This window comes from Balaenoptera borealis (assembly GCF_965194805.1).
Source record: "Balaenoptera borealis genome assembly, chromosome: 5".
In the NCBI taxonomy this organism is placed as follows: domain Eukaryota; kingdom Metazoa; phylum Chordata; class Mammalia; order Artiodactyla; family Balaenopteridae; genus Balaenoptera; species Balaenoptera borealis.
Window position 1 is genome coordinate 25,299,053 of NC_138862.1, and position 17,048 is coordinate 25,316,100.

At 37.8% G+C, this 17,048-nt stretch overlaps 1 long non-coding RNA gene across 1 annotated transcript in view; it reads right to left on the reverse strand.

The window, feature by feature from the left end:
• Positions 1–17,048, reverse strand: part of LOC309628728 — a 339,485-nt gene that overhangs the window by 307,266 nt on the left and 15,171 nt on the right. The gene's annotated exons all lie outside the window — the stretch shown is intronic.

The following is a 17,048-nucleotide window of genomic DNA, read 5'->3' on the forward strand; positions in this document are numbered from 1 at the left end:
GTAGTGTATTGTTTAGACTCCATTTATTTGTATTTTTACAGATATTTTCCTGTAATTGATATGTAGTCTCATAGCATTGTAGTCGGTAAAGATACTTGATATGATTTCAATATTCTTGTATTTACCAAGGCTTGATTTGTGACCAAGATATGATCTATCCTGGAGAATGTTCCATGAGCACTTGAGAAGAATGTGTATTATGTTGTTTTTGGATGGAATGTCCTATAAATATCAATTAAGTCCATCTTGTTTAATGTATCATTTAAAGCTTGTGTTTCATATTTATTTTCATTTTGGATGATCTGTCCATTGGTGAAAGTGGGGTGTTAAAGTTCCCTGCTATGATTGTGTTACTGTCAATTTCCCCTTTTATGGCTGTTAGCATTTGCCTTAAGGATTGAGGTGCTCCTATGTTGGGTGCATAAATATTTACAATTGTTATTTTTTCTTCCTGGATTGATCTCTTGATCATTATTTAGTGTCCTTCTTTGTCTCTTGTAATAGTCTTTATTTTAAAGTCTATTTTGTCTGATATGAGAATTGCTATGGCAGCTTTCTTTTGATTTCCATTTGCATGGAATATCTTTTACCATCCACTCACTTTCAGTCTGTATGTGTTCCTAGGTCTGAAGTGGGTGTCTTGTAGACAGCATATATATGTGTCTTGTTTTTGTATCCACTCAGCCAATCTATGTCTTTTGCTTGGAGCATTTAATCAACTTACATTTAACGTAGTTACTGATATGTGTGTTCCTATTACCATTTTCTTAATTGTTTTGGGTTTGTTATTGTAGGTCTTTTCCTTCTCTTGTGTTTCCTGCCTAGTGAAGTTCCTTTAGCATTTGTTGTAAATCTGGTTTGGCAGTGCTGAGTTCTCTTAGCTTTTGCTTGTCTGTAAAAATTTTAATTTCTCTGTCGGATCTAAATGAGATTCTTGCTGGGTAGAGTAATCTTGATTGTAGGTTTTTCCCTTTCATTACTTTAAATATGTCCTGCCACTCCCTTCTGGCTTGTAGAGTTTCTGCTGAAAGATCAGCTGTTAACCTTATGGGGATTCTCTTGTATATTATTTGTTTCTTTTCCCTTGCTGCTTTTAATTTTTTTTCTTTGTATTTAATTTTTGATAGTTTGATTAAAATGTGTCTTGGTGTGTTTCTCCTTGGATTTATCCTGTATGGGACTGCTTCCTGGACTTGGTTGACTATATCCTTTCCCATATTAGGGAAGTTTTGAAGTATAGTCTCTTCAAGTATTTTCTCAGTCCCTTTTTTTTTCTCTTCTTCTTCTGGGATCCCTATAATTCGAATGTTGTTGCATTTAATGTTGTCCAAGATGTTTCTGAGACTGTCCTCAATTCTTTTCATTCCTTTTTTCTTTATTCTGCTCTGTGGTAGTTATTTCCACTATTTTATCTTCCAGGTCACTTATCCGATCTTCTGCCTTGGTTATTCTGCTATTGATTCCTTCTAGAGAATTTTTCATTTAATTTATTGTGTTGTTCATCATTGTTTGTTTGCTCTTTAGTCCTTCTAGGTCCTCGTTCAACGTTTCTTGTATTTTTTCCTTTCTATGTCCAAGATTTTGGATCATCTTTATTATCATTACTCTGAATTCTTTTTCAAAAGGACTGCCTATTTCATCTTCATTTGTTTGGTCTGGGGGGTTTTTACCTTGCTCCTTCATCTGCTGTGTGTTTCTCTGTCTTCTCATTTTTCTTAACTAACTGTGTTTGGGATCTCCTTTTCGCAGGTGCAGGTTTGTAGTTCCCGTTGTTTTTTGGTGTCTGCTCCCAGTGGGTAAGTTTGGATCAGTGGGTTGTGTAGGCTTCCTGGTGGAGGTGACTTGTGCCTGTGTTCTGGTGGATGAGGCTGGATCTTGTCTTTCTGGTTGGCAGGAACGTGTCCAGTGGTGTGCTTTGGGGTGTCTGTGGAGATTTAATCCACTGCTCCTGAGGCTGCTGGGAGAGATTTCCCTTTCTCTTCTTTGTTCGCACAGCTCTTGGAGTTCAGCTTTGGATTTGGCCCCGCCTCTGCGTGTAGGTTGCCTGAGGGCATCTGTTCTTTGCCAAGACAGGACGGGGTTAAAATAGCAGCTTATTAGGGGGCTCTGGCTCACTTAGGCCGGGGGGAGGGAGGGGTATGGAATACGGCACAAGCCTGTGGTGGCAGAGGCTGGCATGATGTTGCACCAGCCTGAGGCACACCGTGTGTTCTCCGGAGGAAGTTGTCCCCGGATCACGGGACACTGGCAGTGGCTGTACAGGCTCCTGGGAGGGGAGGTGTGCATAGTGACCTGTGCTTACACACAGGCTTCTTGGTGGCTGCAGCAGCAGCCATAGCGTTTCATGCCCATCTCTGGTGTCCGTGCTGATAGCAGTGCCTCACGACCATCTCTTGAGCTCGTTTGGGCAGTGCTCTGAATCCCCTTTCCTTGCACCCCCCAAAACAATGGTCTCTTAGGCAGTTCCAGGCTTTTTCCCAGACTCCCTCCCAGCTAGCTGTGGCACACTAGCCCCCTTCAGGCTGTGTTCATGCAGCCAACCCCAGTCTTCTCCCTGGGGTCTGACCTCCGAATCCTGAGCCTCAGCTCCCAGCCCCCACCCACCCTGGTGGGTGAGCAGACAAGCATCTCGGGCTGGTGAGTGCTGGTCGGCACTGATCCTCTGTGTGGGATCTCTCCGCTTTGCCCTCTGCACACCTGTTGCTGCACTCTCCTCTGTGGCTCCAAATCTCCCCCCTTACCCACCCCCATCTCTGCCAGTGGAGAGGTTTCCTAGTGTGTGGAAACTTTTCCTCCTTCACAGCTCCCTCCCAGAGATGCAGGTCCTATCCCTATTCTTTTGTCTCTGTTTTTTCTTTTTTCTTTTGCCCTACCCAGGTACGTGGGGAGTTTCTTGCTTTTTGGGAAGTCTGAGGTCTTCTGCCAGCCTTCAGTAGGTGTTCTGTAGGAGTTATTCCACATGTAGATGTATTTCTGATGTATCTGTGGAGAGGAAGGTGATCTCCACGTCTTATTCCTCCACCATCTCGAAGGTCCCTCTACCTTAGGGTTTTTAAAAATAACTTTGGACAGTAACTTGCCAAAGAGTTTAATCTCTGGCCTTAATGTTTCCATAAAATTTTATAATGAGAGGACGTTTCTATTAAAATCTGTGCCATCTCTATGTTGATAGCAGTTTATTATTGAAATGTCTTTATGATGTCATTTGATCTTTTTGCACCGCTTCTCAGTTGACATCTTGATCAGTGTGTCTGGACATAATTTGAGTGGAACATAGAACATGGTGTAAACTTTTGGCTTGCCATTAATGCAATGGATGCACCACTCTGTTGAATGTCAGAGCCATCTGCTTCCAAAAAATATACAGTCTACCTGTGATCCCAGGTGGATTCGTAATTAATTGGTTAGCGATTTGCTTCCATATAGAGATGACCACTAGCATCTTACTCCATTTCTTTGTGCCTTACTTCATCCTTTTGTCCCAGACAGCAAGGGTCATTTAATCTGATTTGGAAGGATAAATGGGACCTGGCTCACCAGTCCCTTTCCCCTCTTCATCTTGTCAGTGAGTTTCCCTAAGGGAGGATAGATTTCCTACTTTTTGTTCCTTCATACCACAAATGTTTTTAGCTAATGCTCAGCCCTCCTCCAACAGTGAAGCCTCACTTTTCCAGTGCTACCAGTGGTGAGATGAGTAATTCTGTCTCAGTCTGGTGTTTGGCTTAACAAATTTGACTTGCCCACCAATGTCACATTCTTCAATATCAGCATTATTAGTAATAAAAGTAATAATTTTCTTTCTTATCTGTGCTACTCTTTTCTATCAATTTTTTCAATTGGTTCAGAACTCCAAGGGGGTAGGCTTAAATCTCCAAAGCTTTTTAATCATTAAAAAAAAGCTATTGTTTTAAAAAATTTTCCTAGTGCTCTTTAATTTCTGAAGAATATTTTTTATTTATAGTCTTCATTTATTTCAATAATATAATGTATTTTCTATTTTAATATATGAGTGCTTTTATTTTTTTTGAGACTTCCGTTGGCACCATTTTCTCTTCCTTTTGAGTTTTTTTTCCCCATTTTATTTGTTTTAACTATGACTTTTTATGATAGAGGTTTTCCTGAAATGCATGATAATTCTTAGTTCTCTGCTTATGTTTAGGAACAAGTTACTAAAAACTGATTGGAAATACAAAGCCTGATTTAATACTTGTGATTTTCACTCTGTGGTGATTAGGTAGGTAATCAAGTCTCAGATGCCTGTATCTATAGATCTTTTCTCTTGGGTCAATTATTTCCAAACTCTTCCTTTGGGTTTATAAACCTGAATCCCAGCTCTTGGGATCCTAAATGGGATAGAATGTGTTTTCCCATTCAAAGTACAGACTTTCATTCATAAGACTAGTGTCTAACCTCTGCCCTGCACGGGCCTATTGTTTCCAATTTCACAGCGTCTAGGATTCTTTCTTTCAGAAATAAGTCTTTAGTCCCCAACTGACCTCTTTCTGTGATCTAAATGGACAGTGTAATTCTGTTATCATCTCTCCCATTCCTTTGTCCTTTTATATCACTTTTTAATGTTTTAAATTTATTTTTTAAGTGAAAATGGAAAAAAAACCCAAATTTGTTCAAACTCCCATGTTTAATTCAAAATGTCCTTTGCTTATTAACAAATACTTCTAAAAGTCAATGATGGTGGCTATCAAATGAAATGAGATAATTTACAGCTTTTATATAACAATTTACTTACATATCAGAAGCACTCTCTAGGCAGTAGAAAGTTAAGAAATGCTCTGTCATTGTCACCATCTCCCAGATAAGAAAAAAAATCTATTTCCAGAAAATTTTCCTAAAGGTTAAACTCCTTCACAATACACAGCTCTCTACACGTATTTTGGGAACTTTTCAGCACTCCTACTAATTTGTCTACTCATATGATACTCTTTTCTAACCCTATTAGGATAATTACCTCAAACTATCTCTAACCCTTGCTCAATTTTATATTTTTCTTGATTAGAAAATTTCTAAGAGGATAATACTTTTAGTTTGTCCGCCAACACAACCTCTATGTGTACAAAAACTTGGCACATAGTAAACAATAATAATGTGTTGAATAAATAGTCTGTGTCTCTTCCATCTTCACCAATTCATCCTTAAAAAAATATTAATTATATATATAATTGGAAAGCTTAAGCCTATGCACAATATATAACTTAAAAATTAAATTAGTTAACCGGGTATGCTACCTCAACTGAGTTTTCTTTGGAGTTTCATGGTAAAGAGGAATTAAGTAATAATATAAGAAGTTTAAGTAAATTAAAATATTTGTACTTCATTCATATTTTGTTTCCTCCACTGTTCTGGATGCTGAGCTCATCTGTGCCTTTTGGAAAGAGTGAAGTCAAGAATGGAAGCTATAGTAAAAGAGAATTGAGGGCCTTCAAGCAACTTTACTTACACAGGAATTTTGGTTACATGCATATGGATTGCAGCAACCAGGGTATTCTTGAGATTCATCCTGGCATTGTTTTTGGAATGTTATACAAAGCTCATTCCTTGTGTCTATAGACATATAATTTCTGAATTTCACCCCAAAAGACGTGATCTCACATCTGTATTCTTAATCTACAGAATGAATTTGAATATTTATATATTTACATATAAATATATATTTATATATTTTATATAGTTGACATCACTTTTAGTTACTTTAGAACTTCCTGAATGTCTTAAGAATAACTTAGAAGTGAAAGAAAACAGTCACAAAACACAACATATTGCATGACTCCTTTCATATGAAATGTCCAAAATAGGCAAGTCCACTGAGACAGAAAGTAAATTAGTGACTGCCTACATAGTAGGAGAATGAAAATGGAGGGGATAAGGATTGACTGCTAATGAGTATGTGTTTCTTTTCAGAATGACAAAAATGTTCTAAAGTTAGATTGTAGTGCTAGTTGTACAACTCGGTGAATAGACAAATAATCACTGAATTGTACACTATAAATGAGTGAACTTTATGATACATGAATTATATCTCAATAAAGATGTTTAAAGAAAGAGTGAGTCACAGTTGAGAGTTCCAATTATGTTACTTCACATTTGTGTTTCCATTAATGTGAGGAATAATTGCTACTGTGGGGTTTGTTGTTTCTTTACACCTTGATTTCATGCTACCATTAATTGAAATGAATTCTGTAATGTATAATACTGCCAAACATGTAATTTCTATTTCTAAACCTCCAATTTTTCTTAAAATATAGATAAATCAATTTGTCCTAAAATTTATTTAAATGATTAAAAATGAAGATTATGTGAAATAATAAGTAAGACTTTTTTGCTTTACTTTTTCAATGTAATATTTAATTACAAAAGTTTTATTCTTTGCCACATATCAGGAAAATTATAAAGCATGTGTTTAATACAGATTATGTACCACATATTACCATATGTAATTTTTTTTTTTACATCTTTATTGGAGTATAATTGCTTCACAATGCTGTGTTAGTTTCTGCTGTACAACAAAGTGAATCAGCCATATGCATACATATATCCCCATATCCCCTCCCCCTTGCACCTCCCTCCCACCCTCACTATCCCACCCCTCTAGGTTATCGCAAAGCACCAAGCTCATCTCCCTGTGTTATGCCCCTGTTTCCCACTAGCTGTCTATTTTACATTGGTAGTGTACATATGTCGATGCTACTCTTACTTTGCTGAGCTTCCCCCTCCCCACCAGTGACCTCAAGTCCATTCTCTATGTCTATGTCTTTATCCCAGCCCTGCCACTAGGTTCATCGGTATCTTATTTTATTTTTCTTTTAGATTCCATATATATGAGTTGGCATACAGTATTTGTTACTCTCTTTCTGACTTACTTCACTCTGTATGACAGTCTCTATGTCCCTCCACCTCACTACAAATAACTCAGTTTTGTTTCTTTTTATGGGTAATATTCCATTATATATATGTGCCACATCTTCTTTATCCATTCATCTGTCGATGGACATTTAGGTTACTTCCATGTCCTGGCTATTGTAAATAGTTCTGTAGTGAACATTGTGGTACATGTCTCTTTTTGAATTATGGTTTTCTCAGGGTATATGCCCAGTAGTGGGATTGCTGGGTCATATGGTAGTTCCATTTTTAGTTTTTTAAGGAACCTCCATACTGTTCTCCATAGTGGTTGTATCAATTTACATTCCCACCAGCAGAGCAGGAGGGTTCCCTTTTCACCACACCCTTTCCAGCATTTATTGTTTCTACATTTTTTGATAATGGCCATTCTGAGTGGTGTGAGGTGATACCTCATTGTACTTTTGATTTGTATTTCTCTAATAATTAGTGATGTTGAGCACCTTTTCATGTGCCTCTTTGCCATCTGTATTCTTCTTTGGTGAAATGTCTATTTAGGTCTTCTGCTCATTTTTTAATTGGATTTTTTTTTTTTTTTTGATATTGAGCTCCATGAGCTGTTTGTATATTTTGGAGATTAATCCTTTGTCTGTTGTTTCATTTGCAAATATTTTCTCCCATTCTGACAGTTGTCCTTTCATCTTGTTTATAGTTTCCTTTGCTGTGCAAAAGCTTTTAAGTTTAATTAGGTCTCATATGCTTATTTTTGTTTTTATTTTCATTACTCTAGGAGGTGGGTCAAAAAAAATATTGCTGTGGTTTATGTCAAAGAGTGTTTCCCCTAAGAGTTTTACAATGTCTGGTCTTACATTTAGGTCTTTAATCCATTTGGAGTTTATTTTTGTGTATGGTGTTAGGGAGTGTTCTAATTTCATTCTTTTACATGTAGCTGTGCAGTTTTCCCAGCACCACTTATTGACTACTGTCAATAAAAAAGACTTACTGTCTTTTCTCCATTGTATGTTCTTGCCTCCTTTATCAAAGATAAGGTGACCACATGTCCGTGGGTTTATCTCTGGACTTTCTATCCTGTACCACTGATCGATATTTCTATATAGATCTATATTTTTGTGCCAGTACTGTACACTCTTGATTACTGTGGCTTTGTAGTAAAGTTTGAAGTCAGGGAGCCTGATTCCTCCAGCTACATTTTTCTTTCTCAAGATTGATTTGGTTATTTGGGGTCTTTTGTGTTTCCATACGAATTATAAAATTTTTTGTTCTAATTCTGTGAAGAATGCCATTGGTAATTTGATAGGGATTGCATTGAATCTGTAGATTGTTTTGGTAGTATAGTCATTTCCCCAACATTGATTCTTCCAATCCAAGAACATGGTATATTTCTCTATCTATTTATGTCATCTTTGATTTCTTTCATCACTGTTTTATAGTTTTCTGAGTACAAGTCTTTTGCTTCCTTATGTAGGTTTATTCCTAGGTATTTTATTCTTTTTTTGCAATGGTAAATCAGATTGTTTCCTTAATTTCTCTTTCTGATTTCTCATTGTTACTCTATAGGAATGCAAGAGATTTCTGTGCGTTAATATTGTATCCTGTAACCTTACCAAATTCATTAATTAGTTCTAGTAGTTCTCTGGTGACATCTTTAGGATTTTCTATGTATAGTATCATGTCATCTACAAACAGTGATAATTTTACTTCTTCTTTTCTAATTTGGATTCTTTTTATTTCTTTTTCTTTTCTGATTGTGGTGGCTAGGACTTCCAAAACTATGTTGAATTAGAGTGGTGAGAGTGGACATTCTTGTCTTGTTCCTGATCTTAGTGGAAATGCTTTCAGTTTTTCACCATTGAGTATGATGTTTGTTGTGAGTTTGTCATATATGGCCTTTATTATGTTGAAGTAGGTTCCCTCTATGTCTATTTTCTGGAGAGTTTTTATCATAAATGGGTATTGAATTTTGTCAAAAGCATTTCTGCCTCTATTGAGATGTTCATATGGTTTTATTCCTTAATTTGTTAATATGGTGTATCACATTGATTGATTTGCATATACTGAAGAATCTTTGCATCCCTGGGATAAATTCCACTTGATCATGGTCTATGAATCTTTCAATATGTTGTTCGATTCTGTCTGCTAGTATTTTTTTCAGGATTTTTGCATCTATATCCATCAGTGATACTGGTCTATAATTTTCTTTTTTTGTGATATCTTTTTCTGGTTTTGGTATAAGGGTGATGGTGGCTTCATATAATGAATTTGGGAGTGTTCTTCCCTCTGCAGTTTTTTGGAAGAGTTTGAGAAGGATCAGTGTTTGCTCTTCTGTAAATGTTTGATAGAATTCGCCTGTGAAGCCATCTGGTCCTGATCTTTTGTTTGTTGGAATATATATATATATATTTTTTAACATCTTTATTGAAGTATAATCACTTTACAATGGTGTGTTAGTTTCTGCTTTATAACAAAGTGAATATGCTATACATATACATATATCCCCATATCTCCTCCCCTTGTGTCTCCCTCCCACCCTCCCTATCCCACCCCTCTAGGTGGTCACAAAGCACAGAGCTGACCTCCCTGTGCTATGTGGCTGCTTCCTACTAGCTATCTATTTTACATTTGGTAGGGTATATATGTCCATGCCACTCTCTCACTTTGTCCCAGTTTACCCTTCCCCCTCACCATGTCCTCAAGTCCATTCTCTACGTCTGCATCTTTATACCTGTCCTTCCCCTAGGTTCTTCAGAACGATTTTTTTTTTTTTTTTAGATTCCATATATATGTGTTAGCATACGGTATTTGTTTTTCTCTTTCTGACTTATTTCACTCTGTATGACAGTCTCTAGGTCTATCCACCTCACTACAAATAGCTCAATTTCTGTTGGAATATTTTAAATTACAGTTTCAACATCATTGCTTGTGACAGGTCTGTTTATATTTTCTAATTCTTCCTGGTTCAGTCTTGGAAAATTGTACCTTTCCAAGAATTTGTCCATTTCTTCACAGTTGTCCATTTTATCGACATATAGTTGTTTGTAGTAGTCTCTTTTAATCCTTTGTATTTCTGCAGTGTCAGTTGTGATTTCTCCTTTTTCATTTCTAATTTTATTGATTTGCATCCTCTCCCTTTTTTTCTTGATGAGTCTGGCTAAAGGTTTATCAATTATGTTTATCTTCTCAAAGAGCCAGCTTTTAGTTTTATTGATCTTTGCTATTGATTTCTTCATTTCTATTTCATTTATTTCTGCTCTGATCTTTATGATTTCTTTCCTTCTACTGACTTTGGGTTTTTCTTGTTCTTCTTTCTCTCATCACTTTAGGTGTAGGGTTAGATTGTTTATTTGAGATTTTTCTTGTTTCTTGAGGTGAGATTGAATTGCTATAAACTTCCATCTTAGAACTGTGTTCGCTGCATCCCATAGGTTTTGGGTCATCGTGTTTTCATTGTCATTTGTTTCTATGTATTTTTTTATTTCTTCATTGATTTCTTCAGTGATCTCTTGGTTATTTAGTAGCACACTGTTTAGCCTCCATGTATTTTTTTTTTTTTTTACAGTTTTTTTTCCTATAATTGATTTCCAATCTCATAGCATTGTGGTCAGAAAAGATGCTTGATACAATTTCAATTTCCTTAAATTTTCTGAGGTTTGATTTGTGACCCAAGATGTGATCTATCCTGGAGAATATTCTATGTGCATTTGAGAAGAAAGTGTATTCTGCCACTTTTGGGTGGAATGTTCTATAAATATCAATTAAATCTGTCTGGTCTATTGTGTCATTTAAAGCTTGTGTTTTCTTATTTCCTGTTTGGATGATCTGTCCATTGGTGTAAGTCGGGTGTTAAAGTCCCCTACTATTATTGTGTTACTGTTGATTTCCCCTTTTATGGCTGTTAGCATTTGCCTTATGTATTGAGGTGCTCCTATGTTGGGTGCATAAACACTTATAACTGTTATATCTTCTTCTTGGATTGATCACTTGATCATTATGTAGTGTCCTTCCTTATCTCTTGAAATAGTCTTTATTTTAAAGTCCATTTTATCTGATACAAGTATTGCTACTCCAGCTTTCTTTTGATTTCCATTTGTATGGAGTATATTTTTTCATCCCTTCACTTTCAGTCTGTATGTGTCCCTAGGTCTGAAATGGTATCTTGTAGACAGTTTATATATGGGTCTTGATTTTGTAAGCATTCAGCCAGTCTGTGTCTTTGGGTTGGAGCATTTAATCTATTTACATTTACAAGGTTATTATCGATTTGTATGTTCCAATTATTGCTTTCTTAATTGTTTTGGGTTTGTTTTTGTGACTCTTTTTCTTCTCTTGTGTTTCCCACCTAGAGAAGTTTCTTTAGCTTTTCTTGTAAAGCCGGTTTGGTGGTGCTGAATTCTCTTAGCTTTTGCTTGTCTGAAAAGCTTTTGATTTCTCCGTGGAATCTGAATGAGATCCTTGCTGGGTAGAGTAATCTTGATTGTAGGTTTTCCTCTGTCATTACTTTAAGTATATCCTGCCACTCCCTTCTGGCTTGCAGAGTCTCTGCTGAAAAATCAGCTGATAACCTTATGGGGTTTCCTTTGTATATTATTTTTTTGTTTTTCCCTTGCTGCTTTTAGTATTTTTTCTTTGAATTTAATTTTTGTTAGTTTGACTAATATGTGTCTTGGTGTGTTTTTCCTAGGTTTTATCCTGTAAGGGACTCTCTGTGCTTCCTGGATTTGTGTGACTATTTCCTTTTCCATGTTAGGGAAGATTTCCACTATAATCTTTTCAAATATTTTCTCGGGTCCTGTCTCTCTCTCTTCTCCTTCTGGGATCCCTATAATTTGAATGTTGGTGCATTTAGTGTTGTCCCAGAGGTCTCTGAGATTGCCTTCAATTCTTTTCATTCTTTTTTCTTTATCTGCTCCTCAGTAGTTATTTCCACCATTTTGTCTTCCAGCTCACTTATTCATTCTTCTGCCTCCATTATTCAGTTATTGATTCCTTCTAGTGTTTTTCATTTAAGTTATTGTCTTGTGCATCTCTGTTTGTTTGTTCTTTAGTTGTTCTAGATCTTTGTTAAACATATCTTGTATTTTCTCAATCTGTGTCTCCATTCTATATCCGAGATCCTGGATCATCTTTACTATCATTATTCTAAATTCTTTTTCAGGTAGATTGCCTATTTCCTCTTCATTTATTTGGTCCTGTAGGATTTTACCTTGCTCCTTCACCTGTGACTTATTTTTTTGCCCTCTCGTTTTTTTTTTTAAATGAGTGGGATTGTGTTCCTGTCTTACTAGTTGTTTGGCCTGAGACTTCCAACACTGGAGTTAGTAGGCTGTGGGTAGAGTTGGGTCTTGGTGCCAAGATGAGGACCTCTGGGAGACCTCACTCTGATGAATATTCCCTGGCGTCGGAGTTTCTCTGTTAGCCCAGTGGTTCAGACTCGGAGCTCCCACCACAGGAGCTTCAGCCTGACCCCCAGCTCATGAACCAAGATCCCGCAAGCTGCACAGCATGGCAAAAAATAAAAAGAGAAAAATAACAAAGTAAAAAAAAAAAAAAATTAGACTAGGAAACTAACAGATATGTTAGAAAGAATATAAAAATAAAAATATAGATGAAACAACAACCGGAAAGTAAAACAGAAGCACAATAGTAAAAAAAAAAAAAAAAAAAAAAAAGGTGGAAAAGACCTTGGCTGTGGAGGGCGGGGCCTAAGCAGGGGCAGGGTTCGGGTGGTGGGCAGAGCCTATGCTTAGGACCCACAGGGCTTGAAAACACCCTAGGGGTGTGGGGAGGTGGGGCTTAGGCTCAACTGAATAGAAGGGGCCCAGGCGTGCCTCCTGCCTCTGGTTTCAGGGGGTGGGGGACCCCACCTGGGAGCCCAGCAAGCTTCCCAGGCCTGAGTGGGGATGGCAAACACCCTCCTCTGGGCCTCTAAGGGTGTAGGACCTGGTCCAAGAGCCAGGCAGACTTCCCCAGCTGATTGGATAGGGGATATGCTGGGCATGCTTCCCCTGATCCAAGCCTCTGAGTGTCCCTCCAGGCATGGGAACCCCTCCTCCCTCTCAGCTATCCCTCAGGGACACTGGTCCTGTCTGGCCTCCACTTCTTCTCCCCCCTCAGTCCCCCCACATCCTACCAGTTTGCTTGGGGCTTCCTCCCGTCCCCTTGGGCGTCAAGGTCCCCCACCAGTGTCTGGCAGGTGCCCTAGTTGTGGGGAGATGCAAACTCCACGTCTTCCCACACCACCATCTTGACTCCACCCCCCCATCATATGTTATCTTAACTTATCAGAATATTGACTCCTTAAGGCAGAACTTTGTCTTTGCTCATTGGTATATTGCAAACACATATTACAGTCTATCACAAAATAAACTCTAAATACGTATATATTAACTGACTATTTACTGACTGACTATTTTGTTCTTTATAGCAGTTATTGCGATTACTTTCTTGGAGCAACTGGAGAGATGACTGTATTTGATTTTTCCAGGCATTTCAGGTTTATTTTGTCACATTTGGAATTAGGTGAATCATCTTTGAGTAAACATCTTATTAAAATTAAATAGTGTTAGGAATGCTTTATAGAGTTTTAGAAAGATCAGATGCAAGGATTAACATTTATATTTAGAGATAATGAGTAATACCCATAGTCATACAAATCTCCACTCCCCAAGACCCCACTCCAGGGAAAGAAACATTATTTGAATTTCTCTTTCTGGTCCTTCCATCTTTCTTATTATATTAAGATATAAGAAAAAAGGAGAGTGTCAAAGTCAGGATAATTATTTAGCGGAGAAAGGAAAAAGAGATGATAAATTCTTCATTTTAGTACCTATTTGTGGCACTGAGGTAAAATTTGCTGATGGTAATGCCTGATGCTTGGGATTAATGGGGGAAGGGATTGCCTTTGCCATGAAGAATACCAAGCAGTCTTAGGCAGAGTGCAAACATATTTTCCCATTCATAGGTTTGTCAACTACAAAGTCAAAGTATACTTCTGTTTCCTATTTTATCAGCCTTTGAGATTTTACAATAAAGCAAGCACTGGAGTTGCCAAAAGTTAAAAGACATTTGTTGCTTACATCTTGGAAACCAAAGGCAGTAGTTTTCCTCGGTGCTTGAGTCCTTCTCAGCCCTGACAGCAATGGCACCACTGAATCCAGTTTTCACAGTGAAGAGAAGCCAATACACATTTTAAATGTTGTATTTTATTCTTCAATGCCAGATGCCAGTCAGTGATTCTTCAATATTACTTTCTCTTTTCTTTTCTTTTCTTTTCTTTTTTCCCCAGTCTGGCTGCATACTCTTCACATCCTTAGTATAATTTTCATAATTAACATTACTCATTACATGCAATGAGTGAGAATGCATGCATAGTTTAAAAGATATATTCCCCATATAAACCCTAACAAGATTCCTTATCTCTGCTACTCCCCCCAACTTCTAGAGACTTACAGATGTCATAAATAGTGGATTTTTTTTCTTTTTTCATGTTAAATCTTTTCTCTCTCTTTTATTCCCACCCATAATATTGTGATGTTCATGAAATAATCAGATATCTGTATTTTACTTTCACACTGATGTTTTAATATCTTTATTAAAATGTACCTACAATTTATCATAATCAGATATTCAGTAAATCCTCCAGTGTCTTTAATTTCTCTTTCATTATTTTGTCAGTACACAGTAAGACTCAAGCTACACTGGAACTCTAGGGAACACAAATATCTAAAGTATAAACAAATGCATACAATTAGTCTTTGCAAAGATGACATTCTATGGGTTTACAAAAAATCATTTCCTTTTATTCTAAAACCAATAATTTTATAGTGTTATTTTTACTATAAAAATATTTTGTACAGACTGATATTTGTCTCTTAAAGTTCCAGTACATACAAAAATATGGCTTCTCCATTTGAGGTGGGGAAGGGAGTCCCTATAATATTGCCCAGAAGTCTCTTCCCTTTTGCCTTCCCTTTCCTGGAGGCACTTATTGGAAAAGGAAGATGGAAAATATTGCTTTGGGAGGCAATTCTCCATGGTGTTTCTGTACATCTATGACAATTTTTGTTCAAGACAATCTTTTCAAGGGTATTTTTTAATAGCAAAACCCTTGGAAGATAAAGCCTTGTTTGTAATGCAAAACCCTTGTAAGACAGAGGGCCAGAGGGCAGAATTATTTCTTAAGATAATAAGGACAATGTAACTCTCTGGGCCACAGGTTAGGTAGGTTTGCTTGTAGGCCCCTTTATAAAATTGGGGGTTTTCTAAGCTTGGGGTTTCTCAGCTATGACACCAGCCCACTGAGTGCAGCATCTACCTGTGCTTACCTCTGTACCTTTTTCTTGGGATTTGTGAAACAAGGGGAACCAAAGCAAATCTGAAGCTGATACTGACACAGGAGACTCATGTCTTCTGCCAATATCTATATATAATTGTGATAGCCTAACATTAGCTTGTAAATAGGGCAAAGTCTTAGACATTTTGTGACAATTTTGGAGACAATTGGAGGATAGGATACCAACAGAGACATGGCTCTCTAAAAGAAGAAAGTAAAAAGATCCTATGTGGCCAGGTTAAGGGACATGAGAATACTTTCCAGGACTAGTAGCAAATGTTCTCAAGTTGTAGGCAAGAAGTGGTGGGGTGCAGTTAAGGGCAATCCCTCAACTTTTAATTGATGAAGAGTGGGAAGTAAGCTTGAAACAAGCTACACAAATGAGTCTTTTCTTGTTGTTTACTCCTCTAGGCAGGAAGTGGATGAGTCAAGGAGTCCCAAAGCTGGTACACAGGGCTTTGAGTAAACTGAAAACAGTGGAAATTTGATTGAGTCATCGGTCTGTTTGACATGGAAAGTAACTGTGACTTACTGGTAGAAAGCTGTTTTCTCTCTTCTTGCCCCCTCTCAGCTGCTTTGAGAAAAGAGGCTGAGTCTTCTGTGGATATAATTTGGGAAAATAGTTTGGGGGGAAGGAGGGACACAAACTTTTTGGCTCTGTTAGATGCAGGTGCCCAAATCTCCATCCTACCCAGACTTGTGTGAGGAGGAGACTTCGGGATTCAACTGTTGGGATTCAGCAAGGTTCACTGTGGGAAAAGAAAACTAACATGACCTTGTATGTGGGGCCCTTTAGGCTAATTAATTGCACTGTTTTTGTTGCTTCTACACCTGCATGTATGGTAGGAATTGATGGGTTACTTCAACTTCGCCATCCCACAAGTGCCAGACAATCAGCATGATCAAGGAAGAGCTGTAAGTAGAGAGAGACTAGGGAGACAAACTTCCATAGCATTTACCACCAGTGGGTGGGTCATGATTTAGCATGAGATCCTTTGTCATCTTATGTCCAATGCTTTCCTTATACAGATGATGTCTGTGTATGGTAGGTCAAAAACAGGAGTCTCAATTGTCCTGTTATCATATCTCTGTCAGCAGGGTAGCTGATAAAACCTATTCCTTTGATAAGTACCAAAAGTGTTTTGGGACTATGTGGGGAGATTCATGATTATCCATCTGGCAGTCAAGGAAAAAATGCTGCCTCTTCAGACCCCTGCCACCAAAAAGAAGCCCTAGCCCCTTGTTGGCCATTTTGGGAAAAAAGACAGAAAAGTCTCTGTGACTGATGATTTTGTTGTTTGGAACCTCTGGAAAAGGGAGATAGCTTCTACCCAGAGGTGCTCCTTGGAGTTTTGAACTTAAAGTCTCCCTGATACAGCTTCCAAGTACACCTCTTTGGAGAAGTAGCTATTAGCCTGCTACTGGGCTCTTGTTGAAAGTAAATGCTTGACCCATAGAGGCCATATGACTCTTTGGTCTGATATCTACATTTTGTGGTGGGTCTACTGGGACCCAGTGATTATCACAGTATGAAGGGTCCCAAAATGGAAGTGGTATATTAAAAAACACAGCTACTGGCCCCAGTTGCATCTTGGCTTTACATGAAAAACTAGCAGCTATAGCTTGGTTGTACGGAGACTTTCTGTCCCACTCCACCTCTTGAAGCAAAGCTACTGTCACCAGGGTGTTTAGTTCATAGAGGTTCCCCTAGGTGCCTAGGTCTGGTTCACTGATGGTTCAGCTAAAAAGAAACCAGATTGGGCTTCCCTCGTGGTGCAGTGGTTGAGAATCTGCCTGCCAATGCAGGGGACATGGGATTGATCCCTGGTCCTGGATGATCCCACAT